The sequence below is a fragment of the Cupressus sempervirens genome, chromosome 6, assembly GCF_028749045.1.
Source record: "Cupressus sempervirens isolate cs-2001-9-10 chromosome 6, ASM2874904v1, whole genome shotgun sequence".
Taxonomy (NCBI): Eukaryota; Viridiplantae; Streptophyta; class Pinopsida; order Cupressales; family Cupressaceae; genus Cupressus; species Cupressus sempervirens.
In genome coordinates, this window is record NC_143123.1 from 673650096 (window position 1) to 673666649 (window position 16554).

Consider the following 16554-nt stretch of genomic DNA (forward strand, 5'->3'; position numbering starts at 1 on the left):
CCCAATTCTCTTTAACAAGACTGAAGTTTTTTCGCTTGTAATAGTCTCATTGCAGTCATCTTTTGGTTCCTTGAACATATAGTTATTGCTTAGTTTAAATCCCAATTATTAGATATTTTTCCACATTGGAGTTAGTTTGGCATAGAAACCTGCATATTTTATTATATATATTTAGTCAACTGAAAGCAATGTAGAAAGCATTCACATAGTTGATGTCTAACAAAAGAAGATGAGATGCATATACTATTTAGCATGGAAATCCTTGTAGGTGAATTGTGTGTGTATGTACACACACACACACACACACACACACACACATATATGTATGTATGTATATAACTTCAAACAAATTTGTAGGCTCAATTAGCAAGAGACACCAACCTCAAATCCTACAATGCAGAAGGAGTTGACCTTTGAAATGCAAAGTCTTTATAATGTAGGTAGATTTTCCTTAGATCTCCTTCAAGGTCTTCAAAAAATCTGCCTTGTACTTATGAATAATCCACTAAGATTTGAAATAGTGTTTTTCAATAAATGCTCTAAACTTGGAATATACCTTCATAAAAAGTATGCCTTAGATCTACTCATCATATTCAAAATAAGCCTTCACATGTCTGTTCACTTAGGTCTGATTTAGGTCTTCCACAAATTTGGCTTATAATTATGCTCTTGAATCTCTTAAAATATTCTTTGTATTCAAATGATATTTAATGAATTGATTGATACAAATTTCCTCATACTTGAATCCAAATATCATTATCATTGTCAAACATAACACAAACATAAAATCATTTTGGTTATTTGCTTGTTACACAAGTTAGTCTTATCCTTTTGGTTTTCACAAGTCATGCACTTATGCATCTTTGGGATATCCACAAGCTATTAGAGATGTTTGGATGGTTCGTGTCCTTTTTTTTTTTGTGTTATTGGTAGGGTTTTTGTCATGAAGTCTAAGGACAGACATGTTGGATGTTTGTGATAGACATGTCCACCTATAAGAAAAGTATTAAATGTAGAAAAAAATGCAAATAAAAAGCAATGTTCATGACTACCACTACACATATCTCGACCCTTAATACCCATATGCTTAGATGGATTGGCTAACATTCCTAGTCTTATAAGTGCTTGTTAAATGAAAAGGGAATATTCCATCTTGATATGTCAATATCTTGACCTAGACATACCCATTTTTAAAAATAAAATGGCTCAATGATGAAAAATAACTGCTCAAAAGGAATTGTTGAATTGTGGTTAATAATATCTTATTTGCAAGTTCTTTCACTGTGACTAGTTTGATTGAGGACCACTTGATTAGTTTTCTTTTACATCTAGACCTTTCTCATCCAACCAAACTTTTTTATTTATTTTCCATTTATCATGTTGCAGTTCCCATTTATCCTATTGCCACTTAGCTTTTTTTCGATCCCGTTCACATCCACAGTTTGCTAAAGTGCAAAATGTGGAAAACTAGTCTTAACACAGCTTGCAGGGAATGTGTATAGCAGATTTGCATGATATATGCAAAATGGATTTTTTGAAAGGGCATTCCACAACTTTCAAGAAAATTTAATCTGCATGCAAAGAAATTTGATTTCTTTCATCACAACATTTATGGATTTTTGGGTTTGGTGCAGAGATCAAGCTCATTCAAACCCACCAAAGTATTGGAAACTATGATTCTATGATCTATCTCTGTCATAGAGGAAGCTCAAAATCTGCTTTATTTGGCAAGAATTTATATTTTTGCATAGATCTACTAATGGAAGTGGGGATACTGTCTTTTATATGTTTAGAACTCCATCTTAGAAGCTCCAAAATTATATGGGCTTTGTTCAATCCTCTGATAATTTAGAGATATAAATGCTTTTTTTTTTGTTTTTAAGTCCAATCCCTCTTAATATAGTCTTTGTTCTTAATCCCTCTCTATACAATGTCTGTTAAACCCTCACAGATAGCTTCAAGACCTCCTTATTACTGTCTTTAAAAACTATTATTATGTGCAGGATAGAATTTATGGGAAACATGGAATTAGTGCACAATTATGTATTATATTAAATCCTCTTTTCACAAACAACATCCAAATTTAAAAGTAATTAAATAGTTATGGTCCATATAAATTTTGATACAAGAGATAATATTGATATGTGGAAACTCAGAAATGAAGTGGATTCAATAGGTTTGTGCTTTTTGGCAAATTACATGCAACAATCCAATAGCTCTCTGTGCACTGTCCTATTTGCCTTTACAGGTCTGTCAAAAGTACAATAAAAAAACAACAGTAGCTTTGGTTGAAACTGCAAATTATCAAATTTCATACAATCAAAGAGAAACCTTTTTGAGGGAAATGCACACAAACTAAAAATCTTGTGATTTTATGGCACGAAAGGCAAGATTGGTGTTATATGGTGAAGTATTATAGGAATTATTACATCATCAATTGGAAAAATGTGTAGAAACACATGGTGATATTCATGAAATATTATCTTTGTTTAGAGTCTTCTTACAATGTCATGTTCATTGGCAGTAGGTAAGAAGATATCACACACAAAGAGTTATCAGTTAAGAAGAGTAGTTGTTTTATCTGAAGCCTTTGAAGTTAACATCACCATTCTCAAGAGCAACACCAGATCTTGGGTATGTTCTCTTCTTCTTTCTCTATGAACACTTTTTTATTAGGGAAGCACTAGTTTTTGTCTCTTTTTCTTTCTCATTATGCATGATAATGAATTCGTTACCTCTGTGAGCTTCTTGAAGACCTCTTGGGAAATGTCACTCCCATGAGAATTTTCACTTTGTAATCATATTAGTTATGGGATTTTTCAGTTGAGAGTAAAATCCTAACAAACCTCCTACATTAACTATAAAGGCCAAAGCATCCCCTTAACCATGTCAATGGTTTGGATTTTTTATTGATCTACCTAAAAACTTTGATCACTAATAACAAGGCACAAGAAGAGAAAATTTATAACCCCAACCTAGCACTAGCCCACTTCTTTAAAAATATCCTATTGCTCTACTATTCCAAGAGCTATATTTAAATGCTTTAGATGGTATTGCTATGTTATGTGTAAATCAATATATCATCAAAAAAAAAATCTTACTTGATTATTGATTGGCAATGGGTACATGAAAAGAAAGTCGTTAGAGCATTTATTAGCCATAAGCCATGACCAAAGCTCGTAGTACCCAAAATAGAATCTGAATGTTGTCTTGTGCACATCCTCATTACACACATGGATTTAACAATATCCTAACTTGAGATCAATCTTTAAAAAATAGATTGCTCCATGCAACTCATTGATAAGCCATTCATCGTGAGAGACAAATACCTATTCTTGATGGTAGACAAATACCTATTCTTGATGGTAGACAAATACCTATTCTTGATGATTTTCCACTCAAGGTTATGTGGTCTATGCACATCTCACATACCATATTTTCTCTTTAGAAGCACCACATATGATTCAAAAGAGCTAGAACTTGGCCTGATGTGATCCATCTCCAGCAATTTCTTTGTAATGTTTTCTTTTTCTTCTCTATACATCTGTGGATGGTAGTAAAGGATATCCATGACAAGCTTAGAACCTATTTCCAACTCTATGATGCATTAAAATACCCTATCCAATAGTAATCCTAGAGACAATTTACTAAATAGCACATTATGGCTATCCAATATCATATGAATGTTATTATGACAAATGAAGCTTACCCAGTAGGCATGCCTTTTACTAGAGAGCAGTTGGTTACCTATGCAATTTTTCCCTTGTGGAGAGTCCTCTCCATCCCCTAGGAGTGACCACTGATACCTAAAGTTATAAACAAAAAATTTAATGATAAATTTTTTGAACCCTATGAGGTACAATAATATCCTCATCACCTAGATTTCTATTGATGATTATGGAATTCTATAAAGAGTAAAATGATGAAAAGATGATGACAATATATACTATATGCATTTGAAATATCAAACATTACTTCTCATACGTTACAAATAATAAAATATAGATTGCTATTGTTGAAGTACCAAAAACATATGTGGGTGTTGTTGTGGAGCTCCTAGGAAAATGCCATGGGTAGATGCTTGATGTCCAAGCCATAGAGTATGTCCTTTATCACACCTGGTTATCTTGAGTATATACAATTTTTTGTAAATATTCTACATATAAACAACATGAAGTAGATATTTATAATCAGCTAACTCTATGTTGTCCTTGGCCCATCATTTTTTTGTACTATTTTATGTTGATTTTCCTATAGTGATATTTCTACTTATCTATTTTTATTTTGTGATGCCCTAGGATGTATAAGACCTTTGATTTCACTTTGATTTTCCTTTTACAAGCTTACTATCATTTTGTGTTCGACAACCTACTGTCTCCATTTTGACTGTGCACTAAATTATGATTCTGAACACAAGTTTTTGTTAGCTCTTATAATCCTTCAAGATATTGCTTGTGCCCCATCAGGTGTTTGAATAAAGTCTTTTTCTGAGAACAAGATGTAATAGCCACAACTTGATACCTTGATTCGCAAAAACCTGGTAGACACTAGCTAAGTGTCTGTTAGAAGAATAAAATAGGTTTAAAATATGGGGTTTGCAACCTTGGAGCCTGTGAGATAGGATGACTCTAATTTAAAGAGAAATTGGTAACTCTCTTGCATACATAGGGAATTCATGTTTGCCTCAACCAGTATGAGCATTCTACCATGTCAATTAGAATATGATTAATAAATTATTTTTTATTAATATCAGTATCTTGTATCCTTCTAAGATTTTCCCTCACAGCAACATGCTTTGGTGTTTTCCATGGAAATGGTCATAATCATACTTATTTGGATAGCTACTCATCAACCATCTTGCATACTATTAGTAGTTTTATATAAGTAACAAGACAAGCAATGTTGAATCTCACTCCAAACTAGTAATTATAATAATAATATTAGAAGCAAGCACACAAAACTATAAGGTCAAAGTTAGAAATTAGAATTAATTTTATTTGGTCCTATAGTTTCTCACACATTGATGAAGACACTCTTTACATCCATTTGCCAAACTTTCCAAGGCAAACTGAGATGCCACAACCAAAACTAAATGGATGGTTCTCATCTTTGCTATAGGAGAAAAGGTATCCTCATCCTTAAGATCTCCATCTCATCAAGAACTTTCTCTGTTATCTCATCATCTAGCACCACCTTATCAATGTATAAAACAATGCATGTCATGACCTTCTCATTGGCCTTAAATGGAGTACAGAAGTAAAACTTTGGGTTCGACCTCTAAGCTAATGCATATATTGGTTAGAGGAGTTTGTGTCTAGCTTGTTCAATGATGTGCCAAATGATCTATCCACCAAAATTAAAGCAACCTCTTGGGCCCATTCATGGCTTTTTAGAGGTAACCCATCAACATGCCATCTTTGTCCATGAAATGAAGCATATTGGGAAAGATTTGTCACCTAAAACTTGAATTTTTTTTTGAAAATAGGACAATTGTTAACCCCTTCGCCTAACTATTTGTTTGAAAAAAATAAAATATTTGCTAGTTATCTGGAGTAACTTTGTTTACATTACAATTAAGCCATCAAAAACTGTTCTTGTAGTCTTTTCCCTATAGAATTTTTTGGCATATGGATATTCCAGCTAAGCATTGAACAAAAACATTTCCTTGAGAGAATGAAAAATACTTTGCAAAGTGAGGAAGTGGGTGGCAAATAGTATGTCTCTTGGTTGCATAAGATCCTTGCCATTCTTGTGTTCTCTTATCAATGAGAGGACATATGAATAGTGTATTATTATAGGCTAATTTGGTAACCTATTTAGCATGTTCAATGACATTGTTGATACATCTAAGCTTCCAAATGTCCTTTATCATCAATTCCAAGCAATGTGTAGCATAGGGAGTTCACAAGAAATAGTAGGATGCCTCTCCATAATAAGTCTCTCTGTGGATACAGAAGTTGCTTCTTTTTTGGTGATAATTTAGACGAAATTCTCAACCCAAACCTCTTGGATGAGCCCAACTAGTCTCAGACATCTGTGGACTTCAAAACATCAACGTGATGTTAGTTAAGAAGAGCTCTGGTATGCCCTAAACATAACATAAACATATCAGTCAAAACTACAACCAGATTATCATAGCTAATCTTAGGAAGATCAAAGCCATAGTCTAAGTTGTTGATTTATCTATCTTGATGAAACAAAACTTCAAAATGACAAGACATCACCCTAAGGCTCTAAATGCATTAGAGCCCAGGCACTAACTTGGGTGGGGCATTACATATTTGTAATCAGGCCAATAATGGATTAAATTATTTATACCACCATGAATTCAATGCACAACCAATGTGTATGATAATGAGATAGAGGCGAGGAAATATTATCCTAGCTTAAACTTTTAGGATGAAATCTAAGGGAACATGGATGCAAAGAAAGATGACTTGCATGCAAAATGATTTATAGGGCAACAACTAAGACTAAGATGCAGGTTCTAGTTTTTCATTGAATTATTCACAATAAATTTTTATTTTCTCTGAAATAAAGTTTTAATTCAGATTTATGAAAAAAGTCCCAAGTTTGATGTGCACAGGTCTGAAATACACCAATGAATAGTTATCACTTATTTTCCATTCCCTGTGTTATCTCTTCAACCTAGTTGCTACAATATTCAATCTGTTTCTCATATTTTCAACCTTTAAGGGATATATAAACTACCATAATTATTGCAAATATTTGTGGAATACTTGTAATCAGTTGCTACCTCTTACATTGTCAGTCTTTTTAATATAAAATTACATTGATCAATTGGTCAATGGACTTACTTTGATCACCACAACTCTTCATGCAAAATATAAAGTTGGGATCTGATATTTAATTTCAACTCAACTAAAGCTTCAAATGTCTACTTATTCATGCATCATAGTGAAAACTTAAATAGGTAATCTACCAAAAATGAACAATGGTAAGTAAATATAGTCAGTAGAGATTTTTAGAAGTAAAAATTATCATTTTGAATTGCTAAAGACTCTTTATAATCTATACTTAAGAGTATTTAAATAATTTGAATAGCTAAACTCCGAACTATAAATTTTAAAAATACAATTAAAATAGTTGCTCAAAAATGTTGTCAAAGAAGTTGAATGAAATTAGTACTATCAGGTTGTCAAAATTGGAGACTTCCCACATGCTAGCTTCTATGCACAGTTCTAAAAACTCAAGCCTATTAATGACCAAACACATTCCAAATCTTCCTTGTATTATCATTAGATGGGTTTATCATAACCACAATCCTATCTTTACCTTACTGTCAAATCTAGACAATGACTCTATGCATAAATCTTTATTGCAGAACTTTACTTTACACATTCTGATATATTAAAATTCAATAGCAACTTTATAAACTTACCTTGGAGATTCCTATACTTCTTCAATTTCATTCCCTATTCATTCTTAGAGGACCTTCACAACAACTTCTATATTGAGGAGAAACTCAACACGTAGAAAATTTAAGGCAATTAAAAATAACTCATTCCTCTTGTACTTTGGAAAATAGTTTGTCACTGAGCTCCTGCATCCCATTCAAAGATACATCAATCTACATGCTCAAAAACAAATCTTTTTCATCAAACCCTCAAACAATGTCTTTCAGTTCCATGTAGAAAAATCTAACCATTATCCATTTGGTCAATCTGCACAAACTCGACACTAATGATATCTAGCCCCAAAACTTGGATTATCTTTTCCAATATGGAAATCTAAGGAAATTAGTTATCTTGACCCTTGATTGAACTTTTGAGTACAATCTCCTTCAAAATGCATTTTTGTTTGTAACAACACCATGATTCGACTGCATTTAACTATGTATTTTTTGATCTTAAAATGAGATGAACATTATTATGTAGATGACTTGATTATTTATAAATTTTCTAGATTTGATACACACTCTTTGTTGGATTGTAGGAGGAGGAAAAATGGTTTCAAGCAATCTGAGATTGGTCCAATGGAAAGTCAATTGAAGGAAGAAAAATAAACTGGAATTCCTTGTGCCATGGTGGGATCTACAGCTCAAACTCTTAGTTAATCAGTTTTTATTGATTTTCCTGTCAAAAAATTCAGATTTCAGGTAGAGAATCTGTAATCTCAAACATAAATTTGAGTGTTATAAAAAATAGTTGTACTATGTACTATGATAATTATATTTTCTTATCAAGAATGTATTCATGACACTCAATTGCTTCAACTCGGTGGGGCTGGATGTATACTAGTTGAAACATTTAGTTGTACTGCATATAAATCTCAGTCTGTAAATTTAAAACCATAGATATGTATTTGAATAAATTAAATTTGCATCAGTACTGTAGAAGGAATTTGCATCAATACTACATCTGAGTAATTTCAAACAATCCCTATTCTTTCCTGAATTCTCTAGCTTGAAACTGACTGTGGGTAGCATTTATTAGAGATTATCCTTGCGATGTATCATAGTCCTGATTGCTAGACTCTTATAAAGATTTTGAATTCACCTCTATAATATCTTGTACATTGTGATTCCCTTTGATTCATAAATTTTGAACAATGACTTCCCAATTTGATAATGATTCTTCGTCGTCTTTTTTTTCTAGTCCCTTTTCCTTATAAGTGCTTTAATTTTATAATAACAATGTTCTACATCTTGAAAACTTCTTATGATCATATCTAGAGAAATAGCTAATAGCTATGTGTTTGCACATCTTGTAGTTGCTTCATAGTAGAGCATATGATGCACTGTGCCAAGTAAATTCATTTGCATTCTACACTTTTGTTGTTTCTCCCTTGTAGCTATTCATAGCAAACCAAGTCTTCATGGCACCATGATTGACATCATTGGTGTGTATGGAAGACAAGCTGCTGATGATATTCAGCATTCTCAATTGTTGAAGTCACCGCCATAGAATCATCACTACATCAAGATTAGATTCTAATTTTTCCTCTTTATATTTAATTTAAAATATAGATTAAAATAAATTTCTCTTTTTATATTTAATTCTCTTTATATTTAGGTAACCACGTGAAACTAGAGGGAGAGGACAAACACCATTGTGAACATTAAAATGAACTTTTTCCATTACATTGGTTGAAAAAAAATACCTTTATAATTGCAATTACTTTTTCCTCACTCCAAAACTTGATAGAACAAAACACCAATGATTCTCATAATTTATAATTATCATCCTCTTATTTGAGTAAGAATTATAAGATATCCATCATTACCTCGGTGTTTGTCTTTGTCACAGATAGTACACCCAGGCTTTGGATTCCTTCAATTTTTTGGATTTTTTACAAGAGAAAATACCCATCGATGTACTACAGAGCATGAAGCTCAGGGCATATTAAAATAGTTTTCCACAACACACTGACCGTAGTCTTATCAGATACTTCATTACTAATTATTATAGGGGCCATATCATCCTCAAAACTCATTCAAGTCCTCTTCACATTGTCCCCATGAATTGTAACAAACCCCTCACTCACAAGGTTTCCAATTGCATTACGAATCTGGAATCGAACAACATAACTCATAATGTATTCATTTCCCCCAAGAAAATGAAGCTAGAAATAGCTTGAAATTTACCCACAACAAAGAACTACTTACATCATTCGGGCTGACTTCCTTGAATCCCTATTTGTGCATTTCCTCCATCAACTGTGATTGCATTCATTCATATCTGGTTAGGTGCCATACCAACAATTTTCTCAACACAATTTAGGGTAGTATAAAGAATGTTACCTCGGTAATACGGGTTGATGGTCCCCATGCTTGCATCCTTTCCATGATAAGGATCCTCAGTGATGAAATAAGATTGGCTCATCTCATTCTTTCACTGGCTGAGACTCCCATGTTTATGAGATCCATGTCAATGGTCCCTGTAACCATGACACTCAAATGCATTCAGTGGCTTCCAATTAACATAGTTCTTTCAGAGCTAACTAATTTTGTGATGATAATGCATTCAATATACAACTAAATGAACTGACAATCCTCATTGCCAAATATGCACAATGGTTACCAGTTGAATGATCAGTGGCAGATTGTTGAAGTGCAACTTCAAGAAGCCGGAATGATTATACCACATCACACCTTTCAACCTGCAAAATTGGAATGTAAGATATCTTTTTATTGCCTCAATCTAGCTTTAAAACATTCAAGAATGTAACCCACTTTTGTCTACATAGGATTTTCTTACCCACTCAGAGAATCTAATGCAGGCGAGGGCTTTGCTTATTCTTATTAAGCTTTCAATTTGGCATGGAGTCATTGTGATAACCTATACAATTCATTTAGGAGAACAAGTTAACATAACATGAGAATTGCCCTGCATCTAGATGCATTCTTCAGTAGAAGCATGAGATATACTGTTACATTTTTCACTTGTGTAACTTGTAAGCATACTATATAGAAATTGAATTTGAGAATATATTGAGCTAACCTTCTTGCTACTGCCAGGGAAGTTTCCCTTCCTACACATTTCAACATAACCATGGATCAGATCTTCTGCTGCCTCATCAAATATCTTAGGATGTATATGTTGTCTTGCATAAGTGATATAGGAAGTGAGAGCCAGGAGGTTGAATGCATCCAGCATTTGGTCCTAGAATCATAATGTAGTTCAAATCAAAAATATCAGGTCATTGGACCCCCCATTAATTACCACATAGTATTGACCAAATCAGAACTTACCTCTAGCTTGTCATAATGTAATGCAACAAGATGCCTTGCAAGGTGTCTGTCCATTTGTTCATTAGCTTTATCAAGCACTAGGTAGATAAAATCAAACCTGCAGGCATTTTTTGTGATTCTTTTATACTTGAGTGACAACAAATAAATTGTCCAGCTTGACTTCTAAAACCAAACATACTCCACCTAGAAAGAAATGTTGGAGGAAGTTGGATATTATCAATCACTGACAATCTAGGGTTGTAGTGTGAACCACTAGGATAGCCACAAGCTAAAATAGATGTTCTTGCATTCAGAGATGCTATGATCCCAGCCTTTGCAATTGACACTGTTTGTTGTTCCATAACCTAATTCAAAGGAATGACCAGACATTGATATACAAGTCAACCAACAGCATAGATTACAAAGTCAAGAAACTAGTAAAAGCACATAATTCGAAGAGCTCAGAGAAAAATCACACCACATGTAACATGCTATGAGCATTGTCTGACATCTTGTCAAACTCATCTATGCAGCAAATACCCCTATCACTCATTACCAATGCTCTACTTTCTAGAACCTGTTGAGTTCAAAGAAATAAGCAGTTTATATAGAATAAAGTGGTAGGTAGCAATGGGGGAGCAGGCAGCCCAAAGAGCTCAATGACCAACAAATTGAGTTAATAACTTATTGTTCCACTAGTTTTAGGATCCTTTGATACATAGCAGTCAAACCAACCGCAGAGCTACCACGACCACTTGTATGAATGCCTCAAGGATCCAACTTATGCACATACTAAAGTAGTTGAGACTTACTCGTACCTAGATCCCCAACAAGCAGGATGTTGATATCACCACGAAAAGTAGTGCTTGAAGCTAGTTTTACTGCAGTTCCCCTAAAAAAATTTTTAAGAAGCATAATGGTTAACATATGGTTCAAAGAACATGCAACAAATTACCAATTAATCAAACATGAATGCAAAGAAAGATACCTAGCACAAGAGCCCTTTCTTTACATCTTCTAGCTCCCAAATACTCAGAGCTAAGGACCTAGTTAGCCTCTCATAGATATCGGGCATGCGAGATAGTTCTTTCAACTTCTCAATTTGGAAATTGGCAATCAAAATTCAATTTCAGAGCTTGCAAAATTCATGTTATATACAAAAAGTAAAAAGTATGAGTTTATACCTTAGCTTCATAATCAGCTGGTGACATATCACCCTCTTGAAAAGAGGTAAAACTATCACTATTGGTATCACATTCCATTGGATCTTTGGTTCGCAATCTTGTCTTGTCTGCCTTTTTCAGATGAAGGCAATCGATGTAGGTCTGCACCAGCAAATGATTTACAAATTAGAATTATAAATCATAGAATACAGCATTAAGGTCCTCATTTCCAACTTAAATGGACTAAGATAGGCTTGAGAGCTTTGCTTTAAATAGAGATTTCATAATCCTTTGGTTTGGTCCCACTCTAACTGTCATAGCTCTGAAAATCCCAGTAACCTACAAAAAAAAACCAATGTCAACCTTCAAATGCTAACACTTGGCAATAAAAATGAGTGTAGAATTTGTATATCATGTAATGTCAAACACACCTTAATTCGATCACCAGGTTTGGCTGCATCAACAAGTTTGTCGTGCATCAGCAAGCTAACAATGTGCAGGAGTTCCCCCTCTGAAATGGCATCAGGCATTTCTTGCAGCCTTACAATCTGCTTATGAGCAAACCTAACCACAAAGTAAAAGGATATAGTTGTCTTTAGAGTCTTGAAAATGCAGCTTCAAATCATGCATAAACTAAAATCAACAAGTTCCTACCTACATCTGTTATGCATCAATGTCAAAGAATTCATAGCAACACATTCTAGCCTTGCACAACGTGTAGGTTCATCAATCTAACCTAAGCATTTGAAGCATAAAATAGGATGTGAATACAAATCTAGCAAAAACACTTTTAGATAGCAAGTACCATTGTACGTAGTGAAGCAAAGATATGAGATTTTTTTTTAAAACATGAAATACATTTGACAAAATTCAGTAGAAGATTCTCATGGAATATGAGAATAAAATTTGGTGTGAAAGTTCTCATACAGGGATTTTTTCACACTAAAAAAATGTGCTCTCTCATATATAGCTTTCATCAAGCAAACATCTCAATGTGAGAAGAACCTCATGTACGGTGTCCTATTAGTTCCAATTAAGGTTACAGAGAGCAGATCAATAATGACCATGTCACAATAAGGAGTAAGATCTTATTTGCAAAATCTTGGAATCTAAAAGCTTCTGAGATCACTTTCATAAGCATGAATCTTTTTAAAGCCGTAGATTCTCCGCCACAGTTTATGCAAAATAGAATTGAAAAACAAACATAACATACAATGAAGACACAATTAACTATTATATTAAGAGTTCAATTGCAATCCAATGAATTACCTCTATCAACAGGTATTGGTGCTGGAGCATATCCACAAATAAGGCACCTAAAGAATGCTTCTTTGATTTTTGGTATAATTGAGTTACACCAAATTATCATTCCTTTGACTGAAACCATCTTCTCAATATCTAGATTTCAAAGACAACAAAACCCCCTTATTAGATTTTTCAAATAGCATTGAACAATGAAGATGTAACTTTAAAAAGCATTGCCTACCTAATGGATTCAGATCTTGCATGTTAACTGTATCTCTAAGATTGAATATTCTTGCCTGAATGCAATGGCAGTTATATGTAAGTCTGAGGCATATTTATGTGCATAAATAAACAAAATCTGAAACAACAAAGTCATTAAATGAAAACATACTAACTGACAAAACATATTTTTTCCAAAAATACAATTCATTCACCTATATGTGCTTCTCCCACAAAGGCTTGAGGTGAATAGCTACATCCATCAATACAATGTCAAAAATGGCGAGAACTTCAAGAGGATATCTAACCATCTTGCCATAAACTTCTTCATCATATTCAAAGATGTTCATTGCATCAATATTCAGTGAATCACCTTCGACTTCCATTGTCCAAATGAGAAATCAACTAAATGAAGTGAATACAAAAGTAAATGTGCTCAACCGATAATTTGAAATGAGACTAGATGGTAACCATAAGAAGCCAGTAGGGACAAATTTGAACCTATTCCAAGAGCCTCATGTATTTCCCCTCAAGGTCTAAAGGATCATCCCTAAAATTCCTCAAAAAATGTTGAATTGCTTGATTGACATCTTGAACACTTATGTTTGTGCCCCAAACAAGCATAGGGGGGGTTGCCATCAAGGTCACCCTCGGAAGACTAGGGCATCTAATTATAATAGCCAAAAGAGGTAATTAATGTGTGTTTCAACAAAACATATTATACAAATTGAAAAGAAACGATTGACTCAATTGATAGGCAGTTCTCTGTCCAAAAGGTTTCTTGGTACAAGGAAATATCTTCAAAATAGGTTTCTTTAATGTAGAAGGCACCAAAAGTTGGTACATAGGCATCTGCTATGCCGATTCCCTGAGGAGGCAATTGCTTGGACAGTCAATGTGGACCACCCATTAAGGTTTTTAGAATAGAAGGGTTTTCTGGTATGACCCATTTGACAGGACCCTGGGAATCTCCATGGTTGAACTAACCCAGAATTTGGGTGTGCAGGCTAACATACCATTAATATAGTTTTTAATGCTTCTCACTAGTAATAAAGCATGTTTTATTAGCCCATTATTTAGCTGGTTCAGCTTTATTACTTCAAACAATCTAATCCAATGTTTATAACAGTAGAGTTCTATTTATTAGAATATGATACATTTTCTATTTTGGTCTGTCCAGGTTACATACTCCATATTCTTAATATATGGTTCAATTTCCTTTTGTACTAGTCTAGTTTTAATTGCTTTGAAAAATTTTAAATGACTATTGTTTGGAATTATCAAGTATAGATTAACCCAGACTCTGCCAAAGGCCATAAAGCGTGAGGAATGGCAACTTTACACATCTAGAATTCATGACGTGAATGACAACTTTACACATCTGGAATTCATGACGTGAATGACAATCTTCATCCATATAATGTTATTTTAAAATTTAGGACTTTGTCTTGTTATGTGTTGTGATATATAATTAATATTTGTCGAAATTGCAAGGAGAAGCTTGCACAGAGACTTTTGTTTGATAAAAGTGCAAATGTTGATCATGAAAGAAGCATATTGACAAAGCTGAAGCAACAGTGTGGTGGTTAGTTTACTTCTAGAATGGAGGGAATGGTATGTTGCATCATACATAAATAAAAAACTCACTTTGATTCTTATCAATGAAGTTAATCTAATTGTATATTGTGTAAAAATCTATGTGCTTGTATGTAGGTCACAGATTTAACATTGGAAAAGGAGAACCAAGGGCATTTTGACGATTATCTTAATGAAAATTCTCAAGAACATCTTGGCATAGACTTGACTGTGACAGTTTTGACAACTGGGTTTTGGCCGAGTTAGAAATCATTTGATCTTAACCTACCAACCAAGATGGTATGCCCATTTTGTATACAGTATACCTTTTAAATTTGCCAATTTCTAAAGCATTTTAACATTTTGACCTTTGCTACTTAATGCAAGTAAGATGCGTAGAGGTGTTCAAGTAGTTCTATCAGACAAAGACAAAGCATAGAAAGCTTACATGGATATAATCTCTGGGTACTTGTAATATTAATGGGAAGTTTTACCCTAAGCCTATGGAACTTGTTGTTACTACTTACCAGGTAATTGCCTTTTTGGTTGTTACTACTTACCAGGTAATTGTCTAGTTGTTGTATCAAGATTGAGGAAATTGTGACGAATTTGGGTTTGGAGCCTCAAGAGGAGGGCATTAATCAAGCTCCTCTTTGGCTCCATCTATAGCAGATGCAAAAACTTGACTATGTGTCAAAAAACTCAACTTTTTCAACCCTAAAAAATGATTATGTTGGTAAGGACAGTGAGGACAGTGCCATGAAGCAACAATGGTTATGAAGGTGTGAAAAGGTCACAATGGTGCTGAAGCAAAATTTCAATCAAAGAATAAAAAGTTAAAACTTAGCATCTACTGGATGTGTAATCCAAGGCTTTTATTTTGTTGAGGAATGTTGTGTTACTGTTCACCCTGTTGCAAGTAGGTGCACACGAGGATGAAATGAAAAGTGAGTTCCACCCTTGAAAAATGATTATGCTTGTAATGACAATGAGGACAGTGCCATGGACATTTATATGTAGCCTGAAAATGGTGTTATTGAAGGTTGGTTTTGCAAGCATTTAACTTGAGGAACATAAACAAGGTTTAGAGCTTAATGTGATTGTTTTATTAGCTCCAATGAAAATGGTTCTAATGATATTTTTGGTATTCATATTCCCTCTTCATGATAATGAGCTCACTTTGATGCTTGTTTATGATAACACATTACAAATGATTAAAGGAAATGACTATGCAATGAATCAAAACATGTACAGCTAAATGATATGGCAAAATATGAGTTTATTATTTACTACTAAGACTAAAGAGAAAGATTATAGACCTATCATCAGTCACAAATCAAACTATAAAAATTCAATCCATAGGTTTTAATGCCATATAATCAACATGTATCACATCCAGATGTTAGCTAGCTATTGTAGGCTTCTGTAGACCACTTTAGGACTAGTAAATGACCACTTTAAAGTATGATATGAAGTATGATCTATAATAGAAAGATTGATATTATCCTACACGGGTTTGATATGCAATTTCTAGCCATCGTATTCAGTGCCATGAATCTAATATGCACTTTTAGCCACTCTATCCCTTCAGATATGGTAAGTTTGAATAACACCAAATTTTTCTTTGCTTCAAGTGACTTGGAGGGGTGACTTGGTGAG

General features: G+C 33.7%; 1 pseudogene; it reads right to left on the reverse strand.

Moving 5' to 3' along the window:
* Positions 1 to 9456: 9456 nt before the first annotated feature.
* Positions 9457 to 14295, reverse strand: LOC149553982 (DNA replication licensing factor MCM4-like; annotated as a pseudogene).
* Between the last annotated feature and the right edge of the window lie 2259 nt (positions 14296 to 16554).